The sequence below is a fragment of the Taeniopygia guttata genome, chromosome 3 (genome assembly GCF_048771995.1).
Source record: "Taeniopygia guttata chromosome 3, bTaeGut7.mat, whole genome shotgun sequence".
Taxonomy (NCBI): Eukaryota; Metazoa; Chordata; class Aves; order Passeriformes; family Estrildidae; genus Taeniopygia; species Taeniopygia guttata.
The window spans coordinates 94,797,870-94,804,486 of NC_133027.1; the positions used below are offsets into that span (position 1 = coordinate 94,797,870).

The window sequence follows — 6,617 nt, forward strand, 5'->3', positions numbered from 1 at the left end:
ATATTTGATTATAACACTCTGTGATGTCATGTATCCAAGACAACTAAAGGCATTGCAGTCTTCTGAGGATAAAACCACCTCTCAGCCATAGATTTCAGCAAGCTGGGACCCAGTGTGTGTGGAAGAGATGAACCCCTGGGTGACAAAGGACATGCAGAGATGCTCCCAAGGGCAGCACCTACAGCAGGCAGGGCCCTTTCTGCTCCTCCTGGCTTGCAAAGCAGAGAGAAATTAAAAATAATAGATTTTTAAAAAAATTAAAAAGGCACTTATCACCTTCTCAAATCCAGGCTGAAAGTAACACCAATCAACCAAAGAACTGTACAAGCCATAAGCTCAGGGGCTTCATTTGAACCTTGGCACTGGTGGGCTCAAAGGAGAAGAGAGGTTTTCCAGGGATTTACAGAAATACTTCCAAGCCGCTCATGTCAATGTTCTCCCACACCCTGTGATATAATTAAAGGCAGGGTGAGGAAACAAAGTAACAAAAATCAATTCAAAGGTCCAATATTAAGAAAAGTTAAGAAATCCTGCAATAGGGAAGGGATTAAACTAACCCTTATGATAGTGCAGGGAGCAAGAGGAAGATTTCATCTAACTTTTTTCATAAAAGTTTGCATTTTTAAAATTAAATCCACACATAAGTGATTTTGTGTTTGAAACAAATATCTGAAAGGAAAATGATACATGAGCTCAGACATGCCCTGACCCTACTCCAGACCCTGTACATGACCCAGAGCCTCTGGGACATTTATTCCACTGCTGCCTTCAGAGGCTTTGCAAATGTGAAGCTTTTCCAAAGGCTGCAGTCACTGTTGGACCTGGTTCTCCGTGCCTCAGATTTAAAACATGCACATAATAACAGTCTAACAGAGAAATTGGGACATGAAAATAATAATAGAAAAAAAAAAAAAAAAGAAACCCGAACAAGCAGTGACATTTAACTATTAAGAAAAACCTTTGGTGAGACACCAAAAAAGGGGAGGGAAATAAGTGCTTTCAAGAAAAATGCTTTACGGCCAATAGCTTTTCAAGAGATGCTTATGGGTCATTTTCTTCAAATTCAATATTGAGCTTGCTAAGTGGACTAAAATGCAAAAAAAAAAAAAAAAAAAAAAAAGTAAACCACTGATATGTTCACAAGTAAGCCAGTTGAGCAAATGACTTGCAAAATAATTCTCATGCTAATTCCAGGGTAACCCATCTATGTGTTTCTCTACCATCCTCTTGGAACAGAAGTGAACATAGCTACATTTCAGCTGATGTCAGTACCAACTCACCAACATTAGAAAGCATAAAGCTTTCTTTTCCATACAGCTTTTCTGCCTTTAAAGTACCAAAACTCCCAGTTTCCAGTGGAAACCCAACAACTTGAAGCTTCACCCCAAGCGACCCTTCTACAAGATTTAACTGGAAAGCACCACTGGAGCTGTACATCACCAGTACAACTTCATGACTGCAAAGCTGTCCCCCCTTGCTGCTTCCCAGCTCCTGCTCCTAAAGTGCAAGATTTCCTCCAGAATCCAGGGAAGGCAAAGCAAATCTCTTCACTGTGCTGACCTCCCTGGCCAACTTGCTTTTAATTTTATTCCACCAGTGTGGAATTTGGCTTTCTGTTTAAACAAACAAGCAAGCAAACTAAGAACTCTCCAACTTTTGACTACTCAACATCCCTACACCAAACAACACTGGCTGATAACTGGTCTGGGGATGATCCTCACAGAGCAGAAGACAAGAGATGGATGAGTGGATGCTGCTTTGCAGGAAGCTTCCCAGCTCCCACTCCTTCAGCCCTACTTCATGAGACTTTTCCAGGTGCTGAGCTCTCTTCATATCCAGTATTCAGCTTTTAGGCAACCATGTACTTGCCCCAAATCTAACCACAACAAAACCCAGTGACACTGCTGGAAAGAAAGCAAGCACAGGACCACGCTTAAACTGGGAATCTAAAAGTAGTGACAAACTGCAAGATAGGAATGCACTGAAAATAACCTGAGAGAAGACATGAAGACTGAGTGTGCAGAAGAGTAGGGGTGGGTGATGATGCCTGCAGTAGTCAATTTAATGGAGTTCTTAACATTCTCCAACCCTTGAGGAAAAAGTAGGCAGCACTAAGTCTAGTCTGAACATAACAGGAAAACGTTTTGAATGCACTCAGCAAGAAAAAAAGTCAAAATCCACATAATTGACTTTCAGTATAAGTATTCCTATTTGCACAAATTACAGATTTCTCTTAAAATGGTCCTGGTGCCCCTGAGCAACCACTCAATAAAAAGGGTATTCCTGCCCCAATCACAGCTGCCATGTTTCCCAGCTGCTGACCACACAGGCCATCACTGAGCACTCAGCAGCACCCTCCCAGCCTGGAGTGACCCAACCCTCGTGCTTCCACAGCCATAATGTTTTACAGGGAGCAGGCAGAGTACCAGGGGTTACAAAGATGCTGGCTACCATCAGGCAGCATTTCTTCCATTCCATGTAATTTATTACCCAAGCACTGCGAGCTGTCTCTTCTTGCTGACCTAAATCGTATTTTGGAAGCATCACGGAACATCACTGCCTACTTTTACCCAGCATGGTGTAGGATGAGGGATGAGGATGAGATGGAGAGCTCACCATCACCCAGCACCATCACCAAATCAGCAGGCGCAACGTGACAGGAACAAACACACACCTATCACACATAAAGATCTAGCCAGGAAAAAAGCGAAGCAGCATCCCAGGGTTTTCTTGTGTCTTCTCTGCGAGACAAGGGAGCCATTGGATTAGGAAAGAGACACCCCAGATGAAGGCACAGGGAGCTTGCCCATGTGGACAGAGTTTGCAAGCGAGCACTTGTCGAGAGCAGAGCTGGGCTCTGCCGTGAGTCACCCCGAGCCGCAGGAAGTTGCCCAACACCATTTCAGTTGTGGAGCGGCAACACACGCACACCGGGATGAGGCACCTGCTGCCTCCATCCACTTCCCCCAGGAAAAGTTACCATCATCAGTGAGATCCTACAGATGAGCTTACACAAAATACACTCGTTTACCAGGAAGGGAGGAACGGCAAATGCTCAAGGAGCCAAAGGGAAAAACCCAGAAGTTGCTGAAAGGTCGTGAGCATTCATGGAGACTGCTGACAGCCATTTACTTACAGGGACTAGAGGCTGCTCCCCATCAATTTCCATCCATCCCAGCAAGGAAAACTGTGTTTCACACAGCTTGTTTTGCACCACAGTAGTGCAGTAAGGCTATCCCAAAGCAGGGAACAGCATCAAGAGATGCATGGCAGTGGTGGCTGTGGGCACACTATCACTCCTCCCAACGCCCATCCCTTCTGCCACCTCGCTGGCTATAATCCCTCTGTGCAGCTCTTTCTGATAAGGTATCACAAACCTGCACATGGAAAAAGTCTTCTGAGAGCCTGGGGTACTTCCTCTCCTAAATACCAGCTCCTTTTAACCCCAACAATGAGTAGGCAAAGAGAGATGACAGAGCAGGAAGGCAGAATTACAGCCCCAGTGAAACCAATATGAAAATTTCTGCTGCTGTTGTGGGAACCAACAGCTCTGCATGAGAACCAACATGGCTTTCTCACCAGTCTAAACCATACCCATGTACAGCATCTTCAGATGCCAAACTATATAATTCACCAGGAGAGTTTGCTTTTACTCAACGTGTCGGGTTTTCAAGTCTACTTCATTGAGCAGAACAGAGCCCGTGGGTAATAAAAATGGCAAAAATCAGCCTGACATGTCCCTAAGCCTCTGTCTTGTTTCCAAGGCACTCGACCCACCTGCCAGGCAGTACTTCTCATTCAGCAGGACAATTACACACACACCTCTATCTGCTCCATCACTTACTGGACTGGCACGTCCTGACACAGAGAGTTGCTGGCAATGCTGGTGCCTTCAATCCCAAGCTCTCTACAGGACACTGAAAGGCTCCTCAAGCAGAAATTCTGTGGGGGCTGGAGCTGTTGAGACAGCACACTCCTTGGCTGTTGCCCCTTTTAGACAAAAAATATCTTACTTCTGTGCTGAAAAATCCCTGAGGAGGTCCTTCAGCACAGCTCCAGCAGCAGTACCCAAAGCAGATCACAACTTTATCCTCTGGTCTAGACACTGCCAACAAAGACATCAACCAAGTTTTATTCCAGCAAGGTTCCTGAGAGTGCTCAGGGCCACACAACTGGACTGGCAAAGGGCCATTGCCTCCAGCTCCCTTCAGGACCTGCAGGGCAGCCAACACAGCATCTCCACCAGAGTCTGCAGTTGTAAACACCATGTACAGCAGCACTGCCCAGCTTACAATTACATCTGGTAACAAACAAGAAACACTAAAAGCACAAAGGAATCTTATATGTATTTCAGGCAACTCAAACACACAAAGTGAGAACCACCACCTCCTCCCTATTTCTACAAAAGTGAAGTGGCACAGCTGGACACAAGTGAGCCCCAGCAGAAGCTGATCCACTGCAGCAGTGTGGCTGAGCTCAGAGATAACACACCCTGGCACCCAGCTAAGTTCATCAGCTCAAGCCCTGTGCGGCACTCATTGCTTCTATCAAGCTTTCAGTTTAGACTCATGTCCAACTACCTTCTGCAGAGCTTGGGAAATGTGAGTAGGCACCTGCCAAGGAAAAAAAAAAAAACAGCAACCTTCAAACTACTTCAAGTTTCCTGACATAAGATAATGCCAGCTGAATTTTTCTTGCATAGATGTAGCATCACACCAGACTTCAAGGAGGGGAGAAAAGACCCCAATCCAAGAAATACAGCTGAAGAGGAATGATTCACATGTCAATATATTACAACCCACCTATTACTAAATTTGTCTAAATGTAAGCCCACCAATAACAAGATCTGGAGAGTGTCTGTGTGCATACATACACATGGTAAATTATATATAAAGTTATCTTGATTTCATTGATTAGGCACAAAGCTATTCAAATTGCTTCCTCAGCATTTAAGTCCACCACAATTCAGCGTGTTTAATTCCACATCTAAAACACAGTATCCATCCACAGGCAGGCACCACAGCGGGAACATGAGTTTATCGGGTTCTCGTCAAGGTTTATTTTATTTCTTTGTTCCTTTTACTCTTTGTTTGGGCCTTGTCATAATCCAAACCCTTACCAACAAAAGCCAGTTTCCGCTCCCACAGAACCTGAGCAGCAAGCACGCCGGTGTGTCCACACAGGAGTAAGGCAGGAAGGCAGTGGGATGCTGCTCCGCTGCCGCCAGCAACTCAGCGCCCAACTTCACCAAAAAAATCCCGAAAAAGATGGAAAACTCCGAAGGGCCACGTGCAGATCCCAGCCTGACCTCGAGCACTCCGCCGGCAGTTTCCTGGATTTTACCCCAAAACGCGGGAACCCCGGAGCGCCTCTCGCACACTGCCCCCACCTCTGCAAGCCGCATCCCTGAAGGCTTCCCGCCGCTTCGGGGACAACGGGGCGCGGCGGAACGACGCCGGGAGCGTCTTTATTTCAACCAACGCAGCGCCCGAGTCTGACGGGCTGACCCGGAGGCGAGGGGCACCCCGGGGCCGCGCTCCCAGGTCCCGGCGCCGGGCCGGCCGCGTTTTCCATCGCCCCGGCTGGGAGCGCGCAAGCAGCGCGGGCTGCCCCGCCGGGGGAGCGGTGAAGGGGCGGTCACCGCGTACAGCCCGCGGGCGGAAGCTCCGCGGAGCCGCGCCGGGAGGAGGAGCCGCGGGTGCACGGCCCCGCGGGGACCCCCCCGTTCCCACGCACCGCCACCGAGAGCGGCTGGCGAGGCAGCGCCGCCTCCGCGCCTTGTCCCCACGCGGGGAATGAGGGGACCCCGGTCACACGGCCCCCCCGCCTCCCCCGGCACCGGCGGGACCCGCCGCCACGCTCCCCGCGCTTTCCCCCTTCCCCCACGACACCCTCGCGGAGCGTCGGAAACAAAAAAAACTCACCCCCCAAACCCGCGGCAAAGCCGAGAGCTAAACCCGGGACAGGCGCGGGGGCCGCCCAGGCAGGCGTGGGGGCGCGGGGGCGGCGGCGCGGGCGGCACTCACCGCGGTCATGAAGCCGCGCGGCCGGCGGCGGACACAATATGGCAGCGGGGGGATGTGTCAGGGAGCAGCTGCTCCCTGCGCAGCGGCGGCGGCACCGCCCTCCCGCTCCCCATGGCAACCGCGAGCAAGCACGGCCCCCCCGCCGCCGCCGCCTCCTTCCCGGCCGCCTTCCCTCGCTCCCGCCCTCCCCCGCCGCCGGCACCGCCTCTGGCCCCGCCGGGGCCGTGCGGGCTGCGAGCGGCTGCTGGATCCGCGTCCCGCCTCGGAAAAGTTGCCCTTTCCCCCCAGAAATACCACACTTTCTAAATTAAAAAAAAAAAAAAAATTAAAATAGAAGTGCATAAACCCTCCTTTTAGTTTCACTTCTCTTCCCTCACCTTCTTTGTTTATACATATATATACATTTACTTTTTTTATCCTCTTGACAAAAACGAAGCCATCGCCGCCGTGTTTGCCCTGCCTCGTAGCGCATTGCCGCCCGCTTGTGCTTTCAGCATTCCAGGGCAGGAGCTCTGCTGTTTGCTCACCGGGGCTGGACAGCCAGGCGCGCACTTGCACCTTTACAACATCATAGAGAGAGGAAGGACCCCG

General features: G+C 49.8%; 1 protein-coding gene across 8 annotated transcripts in view; it reads right to left on the minus strand.

Annotated features, from left to right (window-relative positions):
* FOXN2 (forkhead box N2) overlaps nucleotides 1–6,167 on the minus strand; it is a 30,693-nt gene extending 24,526 nt beyond the window's left edge. The window contains exon 1 of one of the 8 annotated variants that reach the window (XM_072927433.1): nucleotides 6,027–6,167. The gene's annotated coding sequence lies outside the window, so the exon portion shown is untranslated. Of the gene's footprint in view, nucleotides 1–5,119; nucleotides 5,877–5,924 lie in introns of those variants that run through there. The other 7 variants (XM_030268850.4, XM_072927436.1, XM_072927432.1 and 4 more) reach the window with 7 other exon arrangements.
* Nucleotides 6,168–6,617: the final 450 nt, after the last annotated feature.